Source organism: Schistocerca nitens, chromosome 1 (genome assembly GCF_023898315.1).
Source record: "Schistocerca nitens isolate TAMUIC-IGC-003100 chromosome 1, iqSchNite1.1, whole genome shotgun sequence".
NCBI lineage: Eukaryota > Metazoa > Arthropoda > Insecta > Orthoptera > Acrididae > Schistocerca > Schistocerca nitens.
Window position 1 is genome coordinate 1,264,114,496 of NC_064614.1, and position 12,113 is coordinate 1,264,126,608.

Sequence of the window (12,113 nt, forward strand, 5' to 3'; positions counted from 1 at the left end):
ACAAAATGACCATTCACTGAAAATAAATGAGTTTAAAATTGGTTGACGATGTGAAATTCCTAGGACTGTACCTGCAGAACGACCTAAAATGTAACACACATGTTAAAGTTCTTACAGCTAAAGTGTCATCAATCCGTAATATGCTGTGGATATTTAACACAAGCTGCAACAGAGGAACAGTAATATAGATATATCACGCACTCTTCCAGTCAGCAACTGGGTATGGAATAATATTCTAGAGGAAAGCCCCTTGTGTCAACCCATATTAAAAACCGAATAACGAGCTATCATAATCATATGCCACATAAAGGAACAAGATCAATGTCGCCATTATTCCCCGACGTTAAGGATACTGCCTGTAAGTACTAAAAACAATAGTCCTTAAAAGAGAATATTTAGGAACCTTCAGTGCATATCAGCAAAAGAGCTCTGTGCAAAGTCATGGAACAGAAAACAGCAATAACATTCATGTCTCCTATGCCAAGACATTAGCCTATCAGAAAAGTATGCATTTCTTCATAGATGTATGCAATTATATAATCGCCTTCCTAACAACATCAAATTGTTAAACGAAGGAAGCCTGTTAAAAAAAAAAAAAGCTGAAGTGAATCACAGCTTCTATTCTGTAAATGAATTAATTTCTCACCAACTGAACGGAAATCTTATAATGTAAAGCTATCGAAAGCAATGTAACAATCGTGTGTGTGATAGATCACACTAATTGTATTTATTTCAAACTGGCTATAAATAATTAAATTAAATAAATTAATTGTGAGTTTTTTAGGGGGGTAAGGATGCAAACCGGCTGACTGGGAGCAGGAGAGGCACCACAGGACGTTTCAATTTCCACTGTCCTGAATGTAGGTTTGATAGCTCCATTGACTTTCACAAAGCGAAGTACAATGATGTGCAACAGAAGAATGCTTTGTGAAGAAGTGTGGCACTGCACTTTGGCACACTTAAGATCAAATAACATCTCTTACATTTCCTTGAACATATAAATTTTATATATCATCTCTTCAGAAAGATGTGCGCTTCAAAGTGAACATATTTTTGAAAAACAGATTTTTTAATAATTTTGACTCTCGATGGAAGGAGGGCGCTATCAAGTTTTTGCCCAGTTCGGAAACTTAGTAGATCCAGGGCTATGACACAAGCAACTGTAGCTCAAATACATGTTGTTTGTTGTGGTCTTCAGTCCTGAGACTGGTTTGATGCAGCTCTCCATGATACTCTATCCTGTGCAAGCTTCTTCATCTCCCAGTACCTACTGCAGCCTACATCCTTCTGAATCTACTTAGTGTATTCATCTCTTGGCCTCACTCTACGATTTTTACTCTCCACTCTGCCCTCCAATACCAAATTGGTGATCCTTTGATGCCTCAGAACATGTCCTACCAACCGATCCCTTCTTCCAGTCAAGTTGTGTCACAAATTTCTCTTCTCCCCAATTCTGTTCAATACCTCCTCATTAGTTATGTGATCTACTCATCTTGTATCTTCAACATTCTTCTGTAGCACCACATTTAGAAAGCTTCTATTCTCTTCTTGCCAAACTATTTATCGTCCATGTTTCACTTCCATACATGGCTACACTCCATACAAATACTTTCAGAAACGACTTCCTGATACTTAAATCTATACTCGATGTTAACAAATTTCTCTTCTTCAGAAACGCTTTCTTTGCCATTGTCAGTCTACATTTTATATCGTCTCTACTTCGACCATCATCAGTTATTTTGCTCCGCAAAAGCAAAACTCCTTTACTACTTTAAGTGTCTCATTTCCTAATCTAATTCCACCAGCATCACCCGACTTGACTACATTCCATTATCCTCGTTTTGCTTTTGTGGATGTTCATCATATATACTTCTTTCAAGACACTGTCCATTCTGCTCAACAAGGGTTTCCTCCACATGACATCCATCTACACTGATCACTCAGCTACGGCGGCAGACACCTACAACATCATTACACTTTCAGTCATTACGAGTATCATTCATTAAAATACGGGAAATGAAATACCGCGAACACGTTCGAGTTTTTGCCTTTGAATCTTGTCCAGTGCAATGTAATTCTGTTCTTTATCTCTCCATCCTCATCCCACTTTTAATTTAACCAGCACCCCCAATTTGATTCTATTGGAGTTTTGATTTATCTTCCAACATACGAAGGTCATTTAAGTACTCACTGTGGCTCTTACTTCTGTCTCTTCCTTCTTCACTAATTTAGTAACTACAATAGCTCCGTTAATAATCTCTACCGTACCTGATTTTCCTGACTCTCTCAAGCTTGTTCTCAGTTAAGCTGATAATCATATTGTCCATTCTGTATGAAGGTAATGACCAAGCTTTAGTGGGAAATGATGCACACCTTTATTCTAGAACATAAAATAATCAGCTAATATGCTCTTATAAAAAACTTCGATGCCACGGCTATGAAGCTGAATAAAGTCCAGAAAGGATGTACAGAATGAAGCACCATCGACGGACAGCTTGCAGCCAGTTTTGCTTCCATTTTCTAATTACTTGCACTGCTTTTTCTGAGGAAGAAACATTTCTTTATGGAGGAAGTTTATGTTTCAGCTCAGCTCGAAACAGAACATCAGAGTTGGATGCTTCTGCGATAGCAGTGGCGAAACCTCTCTGAAAATTAATAAGTCACTGAATAAGAGCCATTTCAAAGTCGTCTTGAGGGCCTGTAATATTTCTCCGCCAGCTATGATCATGCCATTTCACGAAGAAACATATTTCTTTACCTATAGCAGTAATCTGTCGTACCTTGCATATTATACTGTAGGTTTAAAACCATTACCGATTAACTTAGGAAGATAAAGAGGGGACAATAAATCACATTTAGTTAGGAACATAATCATAATACATACATACATCTTTCCAACTAAGCAATTTTTCATTTTTCAATATAGCAGTCAGCATCACGTACGAAAAGAAAGCCAAAAATTGCTCTATTCTGTCTGCTCGTTACGTTGTCATCCCTTGTCGGTAGCTGGTAAACATTTTAAACAACGTGCATTCTAGTAAACACATTCTGAGATACACTGTTCTCTACGTAATCTACAGTATTCATACTGGTTTCTGAAGCTCTATTGATGCTGACATACGATGGTTGTCAAATTACCCACTGTGCGTCTTACTTCTGCCTCTTCCTTCTTCGGCGACTTAGCAAAACCTCAGTACATCCAATAATCATATCTACCGTATACTGTATTACAACATATGCATCGCTTTCAGCGATCCTGCCTGCTATATTGTCTGGTCATGAGTGAAATGTATTAAGCTTACTTTTCCTTAACAAACAAGAACACTGCTGTCTGCTACACAGCTAACTAAAGTCCTATTCGATCTAACGCCACACACAACGGATCGGCTTCAGAGCAGGTTCAGCGTGCAGGTCCAGTTTTGGAAAAGCACTGCTGCACATACTCATACGCACAGTTGGCGCATAGATAACAGCAAATCCTCACTGACGGCCACAATCATGCATTCACACATTAGCATCTGGTTAAATTTATTTACAGCTTTTGGCCATTGATCATGGAGCGACTGGGGAACGGGTTGTGTTATGAGCAGTAGGCTCCGGGTGCGCTACGCATATTTTTGGCCGTGAGGTCTACATCAACATCTGTACTCCGCAATCCACTATATTGACGAGAGGTAGTCAACCTGGTCCCTACCGCCCGTTAGTGGGTGTTCCAGCTATCATGATGGGCAGCAGGCGGTATGGATTTTAAAAACATTTTCATTAGGTTTCGTAAATCATTTCGTAAGTAATTACTAATAAATGATTTAGCTTGCAGTAACTCTGCTTTATAAATTTTATAAAATAAAGTTATTTCCCTATATTATAATCCCCATTACTGTGGGACTGGTGGGCCATTAGAAAAATTTACTACTAATGCATATTCAAAAGTGGGCGGCAACTGAAAAACGTAGACTACCTCTGGTTTAGGCCAGAGCTTTCCGAACTTTCCTTCATAGTGACACTCTTCTTATACATACAGTTTCACTACTAACTTACGATAAGGACAATACACACACCCATGCCCAAGGGAGGACTCAAACCTCCGACAGGGGGAGCCGCATGAACCATGGCAAGGCGCCCAAAACCGAACGGCTACCCCGCGCGGCGATCTCTCTCATATGAGATTGGATGCGGCACGAATCCACACACATTTCCTCATCTAACTTTTTCAATCTGCCATAGTTAAGTGTTTTATATTTGGGATAACAAAAAATACACTTTCACATGAATATATTGTAGAAAACTACAGAAAAACAATAGATTCTCTTTTACTTAGGTGGGGGTAATTTTGGTGAATAGATATCGAGAAGTTGCGTAAGTGCGATTCTTGGTACTTAAGTTTTAAAGTGATGTTGTTCTTCAGGTCTGTTAATTTCTACTCTTCAACAAGCTGAGGTCCCCAAGTACTCATAAGTACCATAAGTACCAAAGGATTTCTCACCCAGTCATACTGGTTTTTTTCTAGTGTTGGGAAATATCCATCCAACCTCTCCTTCAATCAGTCCAGCTCCTTAGCTGACTGGTCAGCGAGATTGGCTTTTAAGCAGAGGACCCGGGTTCGATTCCCGGTACTGTTAGGGATTTATCAATGATAACACTGGTACGAGGTGCACTTAAGTCATTAGGAGCCACTTGAATGAGAAGCAGCGGCTCCAGCGTCAAGAAAGGGGAAATGCCAAGAGAGCGTTTTGGTAACCCCAGGCATACATCCAACAACGCCGCTGACAAAGACCAACAAGGCGATCAGTCGGTCCTGATTTGTCAATGCGCAGAACTGCTTTTTTTTTCTCTCCATCAGTTGCACTAAATGGTCAGGAGTCAGTGGTTGTATTTTGTAGCTAACTGTACAGCTACATGTCTACGGAAATACTTCAAAGTTGCTTTGTTTTGCTTTTCTCAACCGTATCTCCAATTTATTCTCTTCGGACTGCGGTTTTCTTTGGGGCGGTTAAGGGGATTTGCATCCTTACCGTGCAGACTATTATTTGTCTTGTTGAGCATTTAAAATAAATCAGACATAAATGCTACCTTTGCGCTCAAGAGCCCATCTTTTAATGCATCGACAGACTAGGTTTTGGTTTCTTCCTCAAATAAGTGCAGTATTCCATACTTACGTTCATACTCACGAGTAAGTATTATCTCTCTGGATGCCTAACGAACTTCTGTGTGGCGGTTGTGTACTCCTAGGTCGTCACATATTTGACTTGATACTCTTAATTTATCATTTTTCCAGTTTTGTCTAAAAGTGATTTCAAATCCTTTCCAGTGGTTTTTGCTATGAGCGCTTCTCTATGCAGAAGGCAGTGTGTGATAATAAAGCGTTTGTTTGGTTGATACGCCTGAGTGATGAATCCTTTTTTGGAACCTGTCACTGCAGTGGCGCCATCACTGCATATGCCCACTCAATGTTTTCATGAAAACTTATTGTGTCCATCTATCCATTGATTACTTCAAAAATGTCTTTGTCTTCGGTAGTTACGGGAATTTCCTTGCAACAGTGATAGTGGTTCAACTATGTTACTTTCGTCAACGAAACGAATAAAGGGAACGAGCTGCGCTGTAGATAAGTGGGTGTAAGTTGATCCCAGGCAATTGCAGTGGGCTGGGGGCGCGCATTTTCTAGAGCCTAAAGCAACCAATAACGTAACGCGGATTTGTAAACGTCTCTATGGCAACGCCTCAGTGTTATCACAGCTCTATAAACGGCTATTGTTGTTGCCTGCAGCCCAATTAACTTCTCAGTTGTAAGTTGGCAATAGTGTTACGAGTTGTCAGGGGTCTTCTCACACGGGCTCGAATATAGGCCACTTACATCAGTAAGTTAATCCAGTTGAATTTTAAACATGAAACTTGTTTCAGCAACTCCAGATTTAACAGAATGTTCAGGTTTTCATACATATCATGAATGCGTCTTGTAACGTTATTATCAACCAATGGATTTTTTTTTTCACATTGCGTTCATACTCAGAACCAAACTTCGTTTTCGCGATGGCGGTTTTATCTGTAACTAAGTGAGGTAACGTATTTTTGCAATAATCTCACCTAAAAGGGTCAGTAAGTAGATTCTTGAGCTTTATCAGAGATTTTAAATCTCTTAGCAAACAAATAACTCAGCTCATTCTTCAGTCTTATAATTTTCTTGAAATAGTCGAAACTTGTTGAAATATGGCTCAGAAATTTGCTCTGTAAAGTGTATCTCCACGTACCACACTGTCCATCGTAGGACATTCGTCATCTCCGCACCACGTGAACCCTATTTTTAAATATTCTTCTTTATATAACCTTACGTTTGTGTTCTTGTTATTTCATGATGGAAGGTTTGAGACGCACTATTTGGCTGTTGTTCTGTAGCTCCTGAAGTTTCAGACACATCACTTGTCTGTTGCTCCGCATCTGATGTTTTATAAACTGTCACAGCATCTTTCTGACATTAAATTTATTCATTTCTTATGACTTCTGTAAATTATTAGTCGACCACAGCATTGTTGTGCCTGGAGGTTAGGGCGCTTCTGTCGACTTTATCATGAGTTTTTATTGTAACATTTCACGAAGACAGGCTGAAACGCTTGATAGTATACGCACAACTATCCTGAAATCATTCAGAGTGTCACAGCATGTTTCCAGTAACAGCGATGTGAGGCCAAGTGCAGTGATATTGCGCTCTGGTCGTGTATTACTTTGAAAGAACTTAAATAATGTCACAAACGAAACAAAGCAACAGACTGAAGGAAAAGTGTACAGTCTCCCAGAGCATTGTTGATATTTTTAAAAAAAATGATGAATCAGATATATCGATATTTAAATAAGGGTACAATCGGCCAACGATACATCGAAAAAAACTATCTATATATCGACGGAAGACATACACTCCTGGAAACTGAAATAAGAACACCGTGAATTCATTGTCCCAGGAAGGGGAAACTTTATTGACACATTCCTGGGGTCAGATACATCACATGATCACACTGACAGAACCACAGGCACATAGACACAGGCAACAGAGCATGCACAATGTCGGCACTAGTACAGTGTATATCCACCTTTCGCAGCAATGCAGGCTGCTATTCTCCCATGGAGACGATCGTAGAGATGCTGGATGTAGTCCTGTGGAACGGCTTGCCATGCCATTTCCACCTGGCGCCTCAGTTGGACCAGCGTTCGTGCTGGACGTGCAGACCGCGTGAGACGACGCTTCATCCAGTCCCAAACATGCTCAATGGGGGACAGATCCGGAGATCTTGCTGGCCAGGGTAGTTGACTTACACCTTCTAGAGCACGTTGGGTGGCACGGGATACATGCGGACGTGCATTGTCCAGTTGGAACAGCAAGTTCCCTTGCCGGTCTAGGAATGGTAGAACGATGGGTTCGATGACGGTTTGGATGTACCGTGCACTATTCAGTGTCCCCTCGACGATCACCAGTGGTGTACGGCCAGTGTAGGAGATCGCTCCCCATACCATGATGCCGGGTGTTGGCCCTGTGTGCCTCGGTCGTATGCAGTCCTGATTGTGGCGCTCACCTGCACGGCGCCAAACACGCATACGACCATCATTGGCACCAAGGCAGAAGCGACTCTCATCGCTGAAGACGACATGTCTCCATTCGTCCCTCCATTCACGCCTGTCGCGACACCACTGGAGGCGGGCTGCACGATGTTGGGGCGTGAGCGGAAGACGGCCTAACGGTGTGCGGGACCGTAGCCCAGATTCATGGAGACGGTTGCGAATGGTCCTCGCCGATACCCCAGGAGCAACAGTGTCCCTAATTTGCTGGGAAGTGGCGGTGCGGTCCCCTACGGCACTGCGTAGGATTCTACGGTCTTGTCGTGCATCCGTGCGTCGCTGCTGTCCGGTCCCAGGTCGACGGGCACGTGCACCTTCCGCCGACCACTGGCGACAACATCGATGTACTGTGGAGACCTCACGCCCCACGTGTTGAGCAATTCGGCGGTACGTCCACCCGGCCTCCCGCATGCCCACTATACGCCCTCGCTCAAAGTCCGTCAACTGCACATACGGTTCACGTCCACGCTGTCGCGGCATGCTACCAGTGTTAAAGACTGCGATGGAGCTCCGTATGCCACGGCAAACTGGCTGACACTGACGGCGGCGGTGCACAAATGCTGCGCAGCTAGCGCCATTCGACGGCCAACACCGCGGTTCCTGGTGTGTCCGCTGTGCCGTGCGTGTGATCATTGCTTGTACAGCCCTCTCGCAGTGCCCGGAGCAAGTATGGTGGGTCTGACACACCGGTGTCAATGTGTTCTTTTTTCCATTTCCAGGAGTGTATTAACGTACCGGCTAAAAAAATATCGGCTGCACATTGTAAATATACCGCCAGTTTTAGAGCTGTATATCCAAGTACTGACATTTTGTACACTACCTGCCTGCTTATCCCGCTTAGCGCAAGAACTGAAAGGAAAACGATGCACCTCACGTTTGGCGATAACCACTTTGTTACCAATGGTAACTGCACGGAAGTGGCACAAGAAAAGGTGTCCCATGTGTTCGTCGTTCAATCGTCACGTATCGGGCTTGTGTCGAACACTTTTTTTCGATCTTAAATTAAATTTTCCCTGAGACATTTAAGTCTCTAATTTATCTACGGTAACGTTGGAAGCTGAAGAAGTGAATTAAAATTTGTGCTGCGGCCAGCACACGAACCCCGGTATTCTTGCTTGTTAGGCACATATGCTTAATATTACACGACCACAGCATTATGGGCAACGTAGCTGCACGAATTACCCAACTCACATACCCTCCCCAACCCAAACTCCATTTCACATCTACCCTTATACGAGGTGCATTCAAGTTCTAAGGCCTCCGATTTTCTTTCTAATTAAGTACTCACCCGAAATCGATGAAACTGGCGTTACTTCTCGTCGTAATTGCCTTGCAGACGTACAGATTTTTCACAACGCTGACGCCATGATTCCATGGCAGCGGCGAAGGCTTCCTTAGGAGTCTGTTTTGACCACTGGAAAATCGCTGAGGCAATAGCAGCACGGCTGGTGAATGTGCGGCCACGGAGAGTGCCTTTCATTGTTGGAAAAAGCCAAAAGTCACCAGGAGCCAGGTCAGGTGAGTAAGGAGCATGAGGATCACTTCAAAGTTGTTATCACGAAGAAACTGTTGCGTAACGTCAGCTCGATGTGCGGGTGCGTTGTCTTGGTGAAACAGCACACGCGCAGCCCTTCCCAGACGTTTTTGTTGCAGTGCAGGAAGGAATTCGTTCTTCAAAACATTTTCGTAGGATGCACCAGTTACCGTAGTGCCCTTTGGAACGCAATGGGTAAGGATTACGCCCTCGCTGTACCAGAACATGGACACCATCATTTTTTCAGCACTGGCGGTTACCCGAAATTTTTTTGGTGGCGGTGAATCTGTGTGCTTCCATTGAGCTGACTGACGCTTTGTTTCTGGATTGAAAAATGGCATCCACGTCTCATCCATTGTCACAACCGACGAAAAGAAAGTCCCATTCATGCTGTCGTTGCGCGTCAACATTGCTTGGCAACATGCCACACGGGCAGCCATGTGGTCGTCCGTCAGCTTTCATGGCACCCACCTTGATGACACTTTTCGCATTTTCAGGTCGTCATGCTGGATTGTGTGCACAGAACCCACAGAAATGCCAACTCTGGAGGCGATCTGTTCAACAGTCATTCGGCGATCCCCCAAAACAATTCTCTCCACTTTCTCGATCATGTCGTCAGACCGGCTTGTGCGAGCCCGAGGTTGTTTCGGTTTGTTGTCACATGATGTTCTGCCTTCATTAAACTGTCAGACCCACGAACGCACTTTCGACACATCCATAACTCCATCACCACATGTCTTGTTCAACTGTCGATGAATTTCAATTGGTTTCACACCATGCAAATTCAGAAAACGAATGATTGCACGCTGTTCAAGTAAGGAAAACGTCGCCATTTTAAGTATTTAAAACAGTTCTCATTCTCGCCGCTGGCGGTAAAATTCCATCTGCCGTACGGTGCTGCCATCTCTGGGACGTATTGACAATGAACGTGGCCTCATTTTAAAACAATGCGCATGTTTCTATCTCTTTCCAGTCCGGAGAAAAAAAATCGGAGGCCTTAGAACTTGAATGCACCTCGCATTGTCACTATTGCCAGGGCTCTTCGACATTGGACCAGCACACCAACATTAGACGTAATGGGGAATTGTGACAATATAGGGGGAGATGTGAATTGGAGTTTGTGTTGGGGAGGGTATTTGAGTTAGGTAGTTCGTGCAACTATGTCGACCATAGTGATGCGGTGGTGTAACGGTAAGCATATCTGCGTAGCAAGCGAGAAGAGCCGGGTTCGAGCTCCCGCTGCAGCACGAATTTCAATTCACTTCTTCAGCTTCCAACTTCTTTTAGACTTTCCTGTTTTTTCATTTCTGCACACGCCAGCGACCTACCGGTTGTAGTGTCAAAATTGCATGGTGAAGCTAAACGTTGCAGTTTGTACTGGTGCACCGATCGTCGATTACGTCAGTATTTCCCCTCACACCTCTCCGCCCACTGCAGAGACCAATCTTGTCATTTAGATCTTTGTTCATCAGCTTCAGCAGTTGTTTTTGAAGAATGCCTATGTGAAGAAACAGGACACCAACTGCGTTACTTTTTTGAACGCAACTCATCGGATATCTTGTTATTGGACTCATACCGCCACCTCCCTCCCCCCCTCCCCCCACCGTGTGCAATCTGACTTCTTTGTGCCACCTGTACTCGTCTCACAGAGTCAAAGAGAAAGACTGCAGGTAATGGAAGCTCAAAAAGTAGTAAGACTCCTAAACACAGTGAAGGTAAAAATTGTGTTTTACTACAATTTCAAAAGAACAATTTCATATATTTAATGAAAATTGTGAAAAACTAATATAAAATAAAAATATTTGCACTCTGTATTGCCATTCGATATCGATATTTCGCTGAAAAATTTCGCCTCACATCAAATTGTTCAAATGGTTCTAAGCACTATGGGACTTAACATCTGGGGTCATTAGTCCCTTCTTCTCGAGTAAATATCGATATACCGATATTATATCAACAGCCATAAAACCTACATGCGCAAAGTAGTGGAATTCAACATACCGATACTGTTTTTAGTATGTGATCTGTGGTTACACTGAACGAAGAAAAGAATGTTTGGCGTTACTTTGTCACAAGTTTTTCACTTATTTTACATTCTGAATTTATCTGTCTCGCGACAAACCCAGGTGGCAGCAGACACAGTTTGGAAAGCTGTGATGTAGACTACAGGGCAGTGGTTAGGACATTATCTCTGACTTCAGTCAGATGTTCGCCACGAATTAATGAGCCAGTGAGACAGAATGGCACTACTTATGTCTAACAACCTTACTTTTATCTGAGTGCACATCATGAATCATACTGAAAATCCATTCAGTTCCTTGTTTTTTTCATCGCTGCCATAGTCAAAAATCTACTTTCACGTCTATAACTCTTGAAAGTCACATTTGTTTTCGCTGTGTTTTGTTCGGGTAGTTTGTATGAGTGTGTGTGTGGGAGAAAGAGAGAGAGAGAGAGAGAGAATGAATTAAGTGTGAAGATTTACCCGGGTGCTACCTACTACTCCTTGTCAGGTGAAAAAGCTTTGGATCCACAGTGAATTTAGACACATATTACGAAAGGTAGTTCCCGTCTCTAGCAGCACTTTCTTCACCTGCACCTTACACCCATTTACTTTCATCCAGATTAAAATGTGTCCACTATAGTTACAATACGTAAATAGTTTTATTCCCGGAGTCCTTACTTCTGAATAGACGAAGACTGGAAGACGTCAGACTGTTAATGCTGTGTGTCTGATCACTCTAATATTGATGATAGCCCTTGGGTATTTATTGTTGTATCGTACTGTGAATTAGTTCATTTATCTCTTTCGAAGTGAGTGACGAAGCAGTTTCTGTTCTATTGCAGGAACTATCTACGATTTGGAGAAGACATTTTCGTGAGATGTTTCAAGTCTGCAACGTATGAATCTGCAACGTATATGTCTGACTTTTACCTCTATCGATGTATGGTACACTGCACAAATTATGTGTGTGGT